Source organism: Ictidomys tridecemlineatus, unplaced genomic scaffold, assembly GCF_052094955.1.
Source record: "Ictidomys tridecemlineatus isolate mIctTri1 unplaced genomic scaffold, mIctTri1.hap1 Scaffold_55, whole genome shotgun sequence".
Lineage (NCBI taxonomy): Eukaryota > Metazoa > Chordata > Mammalia > Rodentia > Sciuridae > Ictidomys > Ictidomys tridecemlineatus.
In genome coordinates, this window is record NW_027523660.1 from 766,383 (window position 1) to 778,878 (window position 12,496).

The 12,496-nt window shown below is 43.6% G+C and overlaps 1 long non-coding RNA gene and 1 pseudogene across 2 annotated transcripts in view; one reads left to right on the forward strand and one right to left on the reverse strand.

Annotated features, from left to right (window-relative positions):
* Positions 1 to 5,210, reverse strand: part of LOC144374023 (endothelin-converting enzyme 1-like) — a 39,951-nt pseudogene extending 34,741 nt beyond the window's left edge. Inside the window, exons 1-2 of the transcript XR_013433565.1 lie at positions 4,518 to 5,210; positions 2,693 to 2,905 (exon numbers count right to left, since the gene is read on the reverse strand). The product of XR_013433565.1 is annotated as an endothelin-converting enzyme 1-like (transcript). The remainder of the gene's footprint in view (positions 1 to 2,692; positions 2,906 to 4,517) is intronic.
* The window catches only part of LOC144374024 (uncharacterized), a 135,429-nt gene continuing 127,530 nt past the window's right edge, over positions 4,598 to 12,496 (forward strand). The window contains exon 1 of the long non-coding RNA XR_013433566.1: positions 4,598 to 4,755. This is a non-coding gene — a long non-coding RNA (uncharacterized LOC144374024). The remainder of the gene's footprint in view (positions 4,756 to 12,496) is intronic.

Below are 12,496 nucleotides of genomic sequence, written 5' to 3' on the forward strand. Positions count from 1 at the left end.
CGATACCTCCCCAGTTTCCACCCTACAGGATAAAATGGGATGACAGTTCAAAAGTGTTCTGTGAACCGTACAGTCCTGTGTGGGGATTAATGTGAGGAATGAGAGTACTATTACTGCAAACAGCAACCACCACGTGCAGACTGAGGAGAGCTCTTTACTCATATTTTCCCATTATATTTTATAACCTGGAGGAGCGCGGTTGCCAGTGTGTCAATGAAAAATCAGGCTCCGGGACTGGCCCAGACCCCGCAGTGAGAGTCGGCACTGAACCCAGCCCACCTCGCTACATGTCCGGACCACCCACTGCTTCGTTATGGTCCTGCCAAGGCCTGTCTGTCGGAGACCAGCTCTGACAGGGGGTCTCAGGAGACGCACGGATGGTGAGGAGTCAGCGAAAGAGGGGGTGGAGAAACAACACAGACACCAAAGTGAAGGTGTTGATCCCAATCTTTACTTGTGAAGTTGATCATATATACTTTTCATTTTGGCAGGCTTACTTTACTTTGTGGTTACAAAACAGGAATCATTATTCAAACAAAACAAAATATTACGTAGCTACAATTAGAATAGAATAATGTATCTTGGCTTATGCATAAGCAAGCATTTGTACTTTCAGTTCGCGTTTTGCTTTGAGCAGTTTCTGCTTAGTTAACTTTCAATAATAGTTACAAATGTCCCAAACTATTGGCCTATACCTTGACTATTCTTTCTTGACTTACTGACTGGAACCGGTGCCATGGTTACGGCAAGGGGTTGATTTGTTATTACTTTTAATCAAACAAAAGTAAGAGCACAAACCATTGTACACAGGAACAAGAACAAGTTGCCCAGTACTAAGCACTAATCTATCTTCTTAACATTAATTTTTCTTCTCTAGATTTTAATTTAATTTCTCAAAAACTTCCTTGACAGGAATACAGGGAGTTTTTCTTTAGACATTAACAATTTACACTCCACAGCTGAATCATTGCATTTAGAGCAAACAGATCCATTCTTTAGAAGTAGTTGCATTAATTGGGAAAGTCATGATTTTTCCTTTATACTTAATGGTCATATGAGAAATCAAAACTATACTTATTAAAGGAATACAAAATCAAATCAGCCCATTCCCAGAAACATACTGCGCTCCTCCAGAGGATGGACGCCTTGTGCCATCCACCTCAGTAGGGCCTTGCCATTGCCTGAGTCAGGGGAGGGGCGCAGCACCTGGCTGTGTCACTGGGCTCTGGGGAAGGGACTGTCCTGAGTTGTAGCCTTGAAACCACAGACATATTTGCCACTTGAGCTTCCAGATCTGAAACAAAAGGCAGCACCCCCTTTGGAAGACACTTTTTGTGGCCTCAGATGGCCCGGGGCCATCTCAGGCTGGGACTTGGCCATCTTGGCCTGCAGATTCCTTCACTCCACGTTCAAGTACCACCCTGCTCCATCCCTGGGGGGCCAGCAGGAGGCTGTCGCTGCACTGGGTGCTGAGGGGCATCCCACCCAGGAAATGCCCGGGTCAAGGAGAAAGGACAGGCAGGTTTTACCTGGTGGCAGCTGTGCCGCAGCACGAGGCACGAGTGAGTCAAGGACTCCTTCACCTGTGTACATGTTCCCACCTTCACCAAGAGCCCCAGCTGCCTTGATTTCATAATTGTCAAATTGGAATCATTTCCTGTCTCGTAAGGAGATGACTGTCCTTTTGAGAAGATTTGTCCCCTCTCAGGTAGCTTCTTCATTTTACCTACCTTGGGTGTCTTGAGTGGTTTTCAAAAAGTTAATGAGTATTTGTCAAAGCCAAGGTCTGTCCAGCATGGCTGCATGGATTATTTTTTTTCATAATCTGGCCCTTCCCAGCATTTAGGGTCCCAGGACAGGGGATAGCAGGGGGCAACAGTAAAAGGTCCCTACTGCCAAGGGGTTTGAGTCAGGACTGGGGTGCAGCCTGGCTCTGCAACTCCCTCTGGGTTCCATGGGGCTGATGGGAATTCAACAACATGAACCAGAAGTCCAGCTGCACAAAGGCAGGCGGGGAATTGGAATCTGAGGATGAAACCATCAACCCCAAAGTCAAAAGTACTTTGGAGAGTCTGTGAGGCCACGGAAGACCCTGCCTACGTGGACAACTTAACTCTCCGATAAGCTGTTAGAACTTCCGTTGGGCCTTAAAGTCTGATGTGGTATGTCCAGCCTTGACTCCATTTGCTCACAGCTTTCAAAACTCAGTCAATGCTAGCCAAGGACGATGCTGCATCCTGAAGCCACAAAATAAAATGACCACAGCTATCAGCTCCTGTGTGCCTGGTATATGTCACAGACGAGCTGACGCATCACAGTGTGTTCTGTAGTGCTCAAAGCCCTTCATGATTGTAATCTCAACTACTTTGGAGGCTGAGGCAGGAGGATTGCAAATTTGAAGCCACCCTGGCCAATTTTGCAAGTACCCTGTTTCAAAACTTTGACAAAGCACCTGCCTAACATATGCAAGACCCTGAGTTTGATTCCCAGCACCTCAAACAAAACAACTCTACAGTTTGGATGTTATTAATGCTGTTACACAAAGAAACTGAGACTAGAGATGAATAACTCACACAGCAGGGCCCCACAGCGAGTGACAGGGCAAAGCCCCTCCTGTGACCAGGCCTGGCTGGCAGGTGCAGTAGGTGGCGTCCCCTGCAGCCCATTCCTTAGTGTCCCCATTGGTGCTTACCCAGCAGGTACTTGATGATGGCTTGACTGTGTTCCCAGAGGTTGCTGAAGGTCCCCCAGCGTGAGTGGCCATCAGGCACGGTGTTGGCCTTGATCCAGCCCCCACAGGCATAGATGAAGAAGTCCTGGCAGGGGTCCACCGTGGGGTCCATGGAGTTCAAGATGGAGCTGGTCACTGAGATGCAGGCCTCGCTCAGGCACACTGGGGGTGTTCCTGGAGGGGTAAGGGAAAAAAGTGATGGGCAGGGAGGAGGGTTGGGGAGGGCAGCACAGGTAGCCTAGGGCCCCCAGCACACAAGCTCCACCCTTGCCCTGACCGAACAGACTAGGAACTGGATGGTCACTAGACCCCGAACAAGAAAGGGTTCAGCAGCTTCATGATCTTCTGGTTTGTGAAATAAGACTTCTGCCCGTTGCCTAAAGTCCCTTCTGTGGCTTAAAAGAACCTAGAGCCCAGGTGCTTTTTTCTCTTTCTAGGGATTGAATCCAGGGGCTCTTCACCACGGAGCTATATCCCCAGCCTTTTTACTTTGAGACAGTTTTGCTAACCGACATAATCTGGGATTACAGGAGGGCACCAGCACACCCAGGGGTGCTTTTCCCTTAATCAGCTCTTCCTCCACAAAGATTCTCTAACTTCTTATTACTCCTTGACACTCAACACACTTATCCACTCATTCACGCACTCAGCTACTCCACAAAATCAATACTGAGGCCCTTTGCTGAGTACAGAGTGTGTGCGAGGCGGGGAGACAGGAGGCAGTCTTTCCCTTCAGGAGCCGACCCTTTTCTGTTGGGGACACACATGTTACATAAGCAAAGTCAAAACACACCAGGAGAAACTGCCACTTATTTACAAAACTAAACTGAACGTTGACTAGGAGCCAACTGGGAGATGCGGACATATGGTACTAGGACTCAGGGACAGGGAAAGGAAATGGAGAAGCCATTCCCTCACCAGGCAGGAGAGCTGCTTGTCCCAATTGAGGGGGGGGGGTGGGTCGGTGGCTGAACAACCCTAAACAAAAACAATAAATAAATAAACAGAAACAACCTGAGAGGCTGGTTTGCTAAAGGCGTGAGCAAGGGCTGGACCCTGCCTCAAGGCTGTCTGATGAGCTCTTGCAAGGGACCAATCTGGCAGGTCCCCAGAGGCTCATGGCCTGCCTACAGGAGCCACCCAGGCCATAGGGGGGACTGCTTCCTGAACAGGCTGGGCACCAGGACCACCACCCACGTTCACGGTCTTTCAACCCTTGCTCCAGCGTCAGATACGGATGGGATATCCCTGAGGAATCTGAGGCTCTGAGAGAGCGACCAGATCAAGGTCATCCAGCCGCACAGGAGAGCTGAGAGCCAATGCTGGCCTGTCTTGGCCCAGCAGCCCCAAGGCCGTGTTTTCCTGCTGTCCATCTCCTCTTTGGTGGCCACAGCAGGGGCTGAAGTGGCCTGATTGGCAGGATTGGTTCTTTCATCACACAGGGAGGCAGTGAGGCTGAGTAGCTTTGGAGACTGGTAGATCTGGGTTCAAATCTGGTGCAGAGACCTCCTGTACGAGCCTGGGTTGGGGGCGCAGCTCGGCAGTATGCATCTGCCACCGAAGGCTGAAGCTAACCCAGTGGGCAATCTACCTACTCCCATAGCATCCTTGAAATGCCCTTGGCGGCAGCAACATTTGGAGGCTTTCGCTTGGCCTACAGCCAACAGGGAACAGCTCAGGGGGCTTCAGAGTCTCCCCCAATTTACAGCTAGAGTCAACAGAATTGAGCTGACTCCTGAGAGCAGAGTAGCCACCCAGGGCTAAAGCCAAGAACTCCAGGACTGACCTGTGGTAGACTCCCAGCTGCTCGCCATAGACGTCCTCAGCGGGCGCCCCCTGGCGGCTGCGCGGCGCTCCCAGGGTCCTCTGCTGCTCACAGGAAAGGCTGTGCACGCAAGGCGCGCAGGGCGGAACCACTTGCAGCAAGATGGAGGGCCGCGTGCCGGGCTTCTAGGCGAAGGGCCGACCGGAGGCGGTGAGGACGCGGGTGCAGGAGCAGGACTTACGGCAGTGCGGCCTGACAGGTAAGTGGGCTGCAGGAGAAGGGCCGCCCAGACGCGCCACCTGGTGCACACCAGGTTTTCGTGAGCCGAGTCTCGCGAAAGGAGGTTTTCCCGCGTGCCGGCGCTTCCCCTCCGCCGGTAGGGGGTGGGTGGAGCTCGGCGCGAGGCACTTCCGGGTAGCCGGGCGGTGGGCGAGGAAACGTGCCCGGTGGGGCGCGAATCCCGGGTCCAGGCGCTCCGGCTGTGGGGGTGATGCTGGTCGGACTCGGAAGACGCACCGCCTCTTTGACTCTCCTGACGGAGCCTGCACAGGGCCGGCAGGTGGCCGGCCGCTGGGTGGTTCTCCCCGCGGCGTTCGGGCCACTCACGCTCGCGCCGTCCTGCGCGGTCAGTCGGGGTCCGTCCAGCCCTGGGGAGCCACCGCAGCGACCCTCACCGGCCTCCCCCGCCCCGTTCCTCGCGGGAGCCCGAGACCGTCGCGGCGCCCGTGGGAGGCGGAGTCGCCGTCAGTCGTCTCGCGGAAGCGCTGGTGGAGCGCGGGGGGCGTGGGCGAGGGCAGGACTTGGGGGGGGGCGCGCCTCCTGGAGAGCGGCCGTCTTGGTGGAGAGCGCTCGGCCCGCCCCTGACTGTGGGGTCCCACCCGCGGTTCAGTGGCTCTCGGAAACTAGGCGCCGCCGGCTTCCCTCAGAGGGTGGTGGGCGGGTGGAGAGGGGCCTGTGTGCGCGGCTGGTCCGCCACAGTGACCCGGAGAGACTGCAGGGGACTGCGGAGGTGGCGGGTCGCCGGGGAAGCCTTGGGAAGAGCAGTCGGGGTGTAAACTACCAGGCAGTGCAGGGAAGAGGGGGAACACCAGACCCAAGGGTAGCGACTGGTCATCCTGTTTGTTAAAGTAAATGGATATTTGGGGAAACTGTTTGTGAGCTAAGATTTTTCTTTTCTTGATTCCAGCAGTCGTGTGTGTTCTTTGTAAAACATTTGGGGAAATAGCCTATTCCTTTGGTGGGTTCCTGGATTCCTGGTCCTGGAGGTAGATACCACCGTCATGAGCCAGTTCTGTGATGGTTATCCAGCAGTTGCCCTTCCTACAAAAAACTTTATGGTGACCTAATTCCCTATATTAAATCCTTTTCTGTTTAACTTCTTTTTGGATAATTTTTTTTTTTAGTTTTGCAGTCATCTTCTAAGTATTAAATATTGTTATCTTTGTATAGTTTCATATCATTTTAATTAAACATGTTATTATATACTAATTATAGATTCACATTCAGTTTAAAAAAAAGAGATCCCATGGAACCTTCCTTAGTTTCCCCAGTGATAATATCTTGCAAAACTTCTGTAGAATATCATAGCCCAGACATTGACTGGAGTTTTAGAACAGAAGTCTGACTCTGGAGAGCCAACAGATCATTTAGAACAAGAGGAAGCTTCAAACTGCAAGGCATCCTGATCTCACAAGAGGGGAAGGTTAATCATGGCAAGGTCTTTTGGGCGGGGGTACCTGGACTGCCTCATTATAGTCACCTCCTCCTAATCACATCTGGTAAAGGGTGAGTGATTAGATAATGACAAGTATCATCACCATTGCATCACACATAATTAATCCTCTCCTAAAATTCCACTATGCCTGCTGTCCATCCCTCCCCAGTCTCCTTCACCCTGACAAACACTGTGTCTTTTCACTGTCCTGAGGGTGGTCTTTTCCAGAGTGTCATGTAGTTAGAATCATGCAGCATGTAGCCTTCTCAAATTGCTTTTCATCACTGAATATCTGCCCTTGAATTTCCTCCATGTATTTTTATATAGCTTATAGCTCACTTTTTATCACTGACTAATGTACACCTTCAGATGAAACAGTTTGTTTTTCAAATCAGTTTCAAAAAGACATCCTTCTTGATTCTGAGTTTTGACCAGTGTGAATAAGGCTTTTATAAACACTCCTGGGCGGAAAATTGTGTGCATGTAACTTACCAATATTTTAGAAAAATTACTAGTGATCACTGGATCATGTGGCAAACATATATTGGCTTTGTGAGACCCGGCCTGCCTCTTTCCAGCAGCTGTCCCCTTTCAGCCATATAGAGAGAGCCCTCCTGTCATGCTGCCCTCTCACTGACACTTGGTCTTACTAGTGTTCTGGATTTTGGCCACTTTGGCAGGTGTGCAGTGGTATTCATCGTTTCAATTTGGATTTTTCTGATGATATGGGGTGTGGAACAGCTTTTCTGGGGCTTTTTTGCTGTCTGAATATCTTTTTGTTGAGGCATCTCTTCAGGTCTTTTGCCCAACTTGTAACTGGGTTGTTTGTTTTATTGTGGAGAAGTTTGAAGTGTTCTTTGTATATTTTTAATTCCATTCTTTTATCATGAGTTTTGTAAAAAATTTTTTTGAGGGTGTAGTTTGTATTTTCATTCTCTTCATAATGTCTTTCACAGTTTAAGTTTTAATTTTAATGAAGTTTACCTGTGCATCTTATATATCATGGACTTGATTATGGACCGTGGATTTGGAACCCAAAGCAAACTAGTTATGTTATCTCGTTTATGTGAAAAGAACCAAAATAGACCTCTGAAATTTCGCCACATGTACCTGTCAAGCAGGAGTGTTCTCAATGACCTAAGCTGAAACTTGCCTTATACGAGTCCTGTAGTGCAACTGGAGAACCAAGCAGCAATCTTTTATGAAGGAAAGAACCTATGCTATCTTCTAGTCTTATAGTTTTGAATTTTCCATTTAGTCCTATGATCCTACATATTTATGATCCCCTGCTGAGTTGAGTTTGGTGAAGAGTTTTGGTTCTGCATGTGTATTTTTGAGGGGATGCACAGTTCATGCTGGTAGTAAAAAATCTATTCTCTGAATTCCAGGAGGTAATATTATTATAATTGCCATCACCTCTGTCATTATGAATATCTTGTTTACAGGAAGTCAGCTCTTACCTCACAGGATTCTGCTGGGTTTTTTTTTTTTTTTACCAGTTTTGAAGTTAACTGCATTTTGGACTATGCCTGTAGTGTGGATGTGAATGGCCTGACATGGCAGATTCCTGAGGCTTGAATCTCAAAGGCACATTAGCTGGGGTTTCCTAAAGACTGGGCACCTGGTTCTGCCATCTATTGCTTACCTGGTCAGTAGATTCTAAAGTGGGTCAAAGAATCCACATTAACTGTGGAGATGCCTGGAGATGCTCCCCTTTGCAGCACAGGTCTAGTTGTTTGAGCACTAACAAAAAATTCTAAGGAATTAGCTAAGGTTACACAAGTTCTAGTCTCCACCTTCTTTTTAGTAGTTGAATCCTAATTCTAGAACCAAAGTTCTATACAGAATATGTTGGAATCCCAGCTTTTACTAAAAAGATCAAAAACAATTTTTGTATAGGCTTCCTAAAATCACATTTGGTATGTATACTTTCTAGCATGGAAAACTTTAATAAGTTTATAATGAAAATGAAATTTTAGACCTCAATATTTTCAGATAACCTGGTTATATAAAAGTGCTGCTTATGGTTATTGTAAACATTATCAAAAAATTCAAGTTATATGGTCACTTTCCCTTCTATTTTGTATCCTTTCTTCACGCTCAAGCAACAAATTAAAATGCCATGTGTAAAAAATATACACATGAAAATAATACTAAAATTATAAATAAGAATAAATCATGACAAAAAGTTCATTTCTAGGAAGAAACTGAAGATCTTAGCTTATTCATTGTATTGTTTATTATGTATTGCAAAACTTCAATACATAGATAATAAACTATATATACTATTATAAACATTCAAATTGATAATGAAATAATTCAAATACTTCAAGTTATAGTAAAGATGAAAACTTTTCTAACCTCTCTGTCTCTGAAAAGTTGAGTCTAAATTGTTAAATATTTTTCTCTGAGGTTGGAAGGCAAAAGGGACAGAAAATCCACGTTCTATTCTTGATTTACATTTGTATTCTAACTGCTCAGATTCTAAGTGTGTAAGAATTGGCTTGGAGACTGGATCCTGGCCAATAAACCCACCATGTACTTTGGCTGAATACTGAAAAGAAGATTGGCCTCAGAAAGAATACTGTAGAAACATCTGCTTGCTTTCACTAAAAGAGAGCCCCAGGCCCTAAGATCTTCAACAAAGAAGTTTTAAATCAGTTATTTGGGATGCATAACTTGGTGCTGAGGAATCAGCAAAGAAAGGAAGAAAGTATTCTAAATGTATTTATTTTAAAAAATAGGGAGCAGGAAAGAGTGATAAATACTGGAAAAATAATGCAGCTCAGAAATCAATAAAGACATTACAAGAAACTGCATGACTTTTCAGTATTTTAAATGATATTACAGATATCATGTATTAATGCTGTATAAATATACCATGCACTAAAGAGCTCTGCACCATGAAATAAGTTATTAGGCCTAGAAAACATCATTTTTACTTTATCTCTATTTCCATTTTCAGTTTTAGGAAGTTAAAGATATTAGAATCATAGCTATTCATTTCCACAATGTAGGAATATATATGTAGTGACTTAAACTCCTTAGTGGAATATTCTAAAAAAAAAGGTGGATTCTTGCCATATGTCACAATTTTGAGATGGCTCTTCCAAGTTCTCCTAGAAACGTACTCTAAGAGAGACACAATAAAATAAAATTATCGATGCAAATACAATTCTAATGTGACTAATCATAAGTTTATTTTGATTTACTTTTTAAAGGATAACTTGCATATCTACTCTCCAAAAATTCTTCCTGAGCCCTCTGGCAATTTGCATCAGTGTTTGTCCTTTGTCAGCTGGACAACAGTTTATCCCATACTTCTGGTAGACCTAACCTTTACTCAAATCCTTTGACCTTCTATGATCTTGGTTGTCAATCTTCTGTTCTTGGGTTCTTACCCAGAAGTGTCATGTATATGCCCTCACTGTACCTGATCTCTACAGTGCAGGTGCCAGCTCAGTGGTAATCTTTTGTTGATTTTTTTCATTGGCTTGGTTGACATTCTGTACTGTAATCTTGGGAGCAAGCCCAGAGGGGATTTATGTGTCTCCTTAGGAGTTATACACTAAATCTTTGGTAAATACAAGCAGTCATAATTGCAAATGCATACCTTAAAAAATAATCACTTGCTATCACTGGACAACTTGAACCAAAGCAGCAAATAAAGAGTTTTGCTATTGTGGTAGCTTAAAGGTGATAGAATAAAGTAAAATCTAGTATCTTTTGATTTTTTGTCATTCTGTAGGTTGTCTTTTCTTCTAAATTAAGCCAATTTGCTAATTAGAAAACTGAAATTAGTCCATTTTTTTTATTTTATTTTTTAAAAGAATTTTAAAAGTTAAAAACTAAGCTATTACTCTTTAAAAAAGCTACTGGGTGATGGCATACAACATTCATTCTATTAATTCAGAGAGTACATTCTCAACTATGAGTATTCCAGTGACCTAAACACAGTCCAAAGGCTGTTTTTTCATTCTCTAAAGCAAAATTTGAAGTCAGCACTCTATCCTTGAAATAAAACATATACTTCTTAGCATAGCATGGAAGTCTGAGAGATCACCAGAAGTATGTAATAAGTAAGCAGATTGCTCAATTTTTCCATCTTTTTTCTTGACTGTCCCTCTCTCAATCCATTCCTCAAGATTTACTAAATCACCTACAACTTCCAGAAAATTCCAAATGTCCTTTATCTTGTCCCTTACACAAGCCCCTAATCCATTCCTGTCCATTTGAATTGACAATTCCCTTTACTCCTTGAGATTATTGCATAGACCTCCCTTTTTCTAGGGTTGTCCAAAATTCTTGGAGAACCCTTACCTAAGAGTCTGTACCAAGGCCTCATCCCACGGGGTTGCTTCTCACCCACGACTTACCTTACTAAGTCATGTGTCTGGAAAAGTTCCCTACACATCAAGGCACCAGTCAGACACCTGACCTGATGAATGAACAAAGGAACCTTCATACACAGGGAATTCTAAAACTCCCCTAAACAAGCATTAGACTCACCTGCTTTTGCATCACATCTATAGCCTGCATAATGTAGCCAGGAGGCAGCACATGGCTCCTGGGTAGAATGATGGCTTGCTACAGTGTCACACTCAGGGTGCACCTGTGTGCCAAGGCAAGAGGAAGTGAGAACCCACTGGTTTCTAAAACATTCTTCCAGACAGTGTGAACTCTTGATTACAAGATCGGAAATCCACCAAAATCAAAGGGCTAGACAATGAACCACAGATTTCTCTATCCAGAATACCTGAAAACATGTTATAGAGTCACAACTAAGAATTCAAAATTGAAGCAAACCTATAATGAGTTGTTTGCAAAAGAGCTCCTCCAAAGGCGATTAAATAACTTTATAATTAACTATTATTTTTATTGATATTTTATGCAACTTATAAGAAATGAATTTGTAATGTTTATCATTCATTTCTACATATAGATAGTTATTGCAATTCAATGCATGCACAAATATCTTAGAAAAATAAGCAGTGAAATTCACTGTTTCACTAAGGTCAAGTTTGATTTTTAAAAAATTATTTTTTGGACCCAATCTAAAACATTATTTTTAAAAATTTAAAAGAAATTTAAATTAGTTATATGGAAATATAATGCAAAAAATAGCCCCAAGAAATGTCTCCTAATCAGAAGTGAGGGGACTGGTCAGCATTTGTTCTTTTCCTCCCACTTAAGCCTTTTTTTATACCTTTCCACCTTTTCTCCATAGCACCCATTAAAGCCCATGTTTAGTTGTTGGTATTTTTAGGTACTGGCCTCTGGATTGTTTAGGGTTATTTTTGTATACACTTTCAAAAATATGCTCATTAATTTGAGATGTTTTTCCTAAAATTTGTATTAGTGGATTTTACTTCCTTTCTTGACTTGTTGATAGTTTGATTATAGTCTTTTCTCCACTCTGGCACTGACCCCTGTATGGTTTGGTATCCTACTCATAGATTTTTCCAGATCAGTCCAGATTATCTTCTATAAATAACAGTAATAAACAACAAATAGCAGGGGAATTGCTTCTGTGTGAGGAATATCTAACTCCTTATCCTTGGTTATGAGGCTGTAACACAAAAAGTCCAATACATTTGGTATATTTTGATACTGATAAGTTGAGAAAAAGAGAGATTTAAAACATTACTGTTTAAATACTAGAATCTGACCATATATATATACAAAAAAAAATTCTAAGAAGAAACAATGTTAAGTTTATTGATTGCTCAATGACTTGAAAGGTATCATTCATCATTCCTCATTACCATTATGGAGAATTCTTTGGAAAACCTTAAATAATGAACTTCTCATTGTGCACGATGTTCACGAATATTTAGTGTATGAGTCTTATAGAAATGCATATTGTTTTCTGTGCATATTCTGCAGAAGAACTCATGCTGATGAAGACCAAGCAGAGTAACTGACAGTTCAAGTTTAAGAAATCAATTTTCTACAAAGCATTTAATTGCCTGCCTACTCAACAGACCGTAACCTTTTTCTCTTCTGTAAGGTCTCCTCTACTGCAACTTTAAATCTTTATTGATCCTAACATTTTAATCAATAATGCTCATTACACTAGCTGAATGATACTAAGGACAAAAATCTTTACCTTTTTCTAATCATACTGAAACACATCTGTGCTTTCCTGGTAAAACATGACTCACCCTACTCTACTTTTAACAAACATACATTATCAGGGTATTTTAACAGACAGCCTATAATTTTTATCCTTTCTCTTAATCCTTTCAAAATGATCTATTCCTCCCTTCCTCAAGCTGCAGTAAAC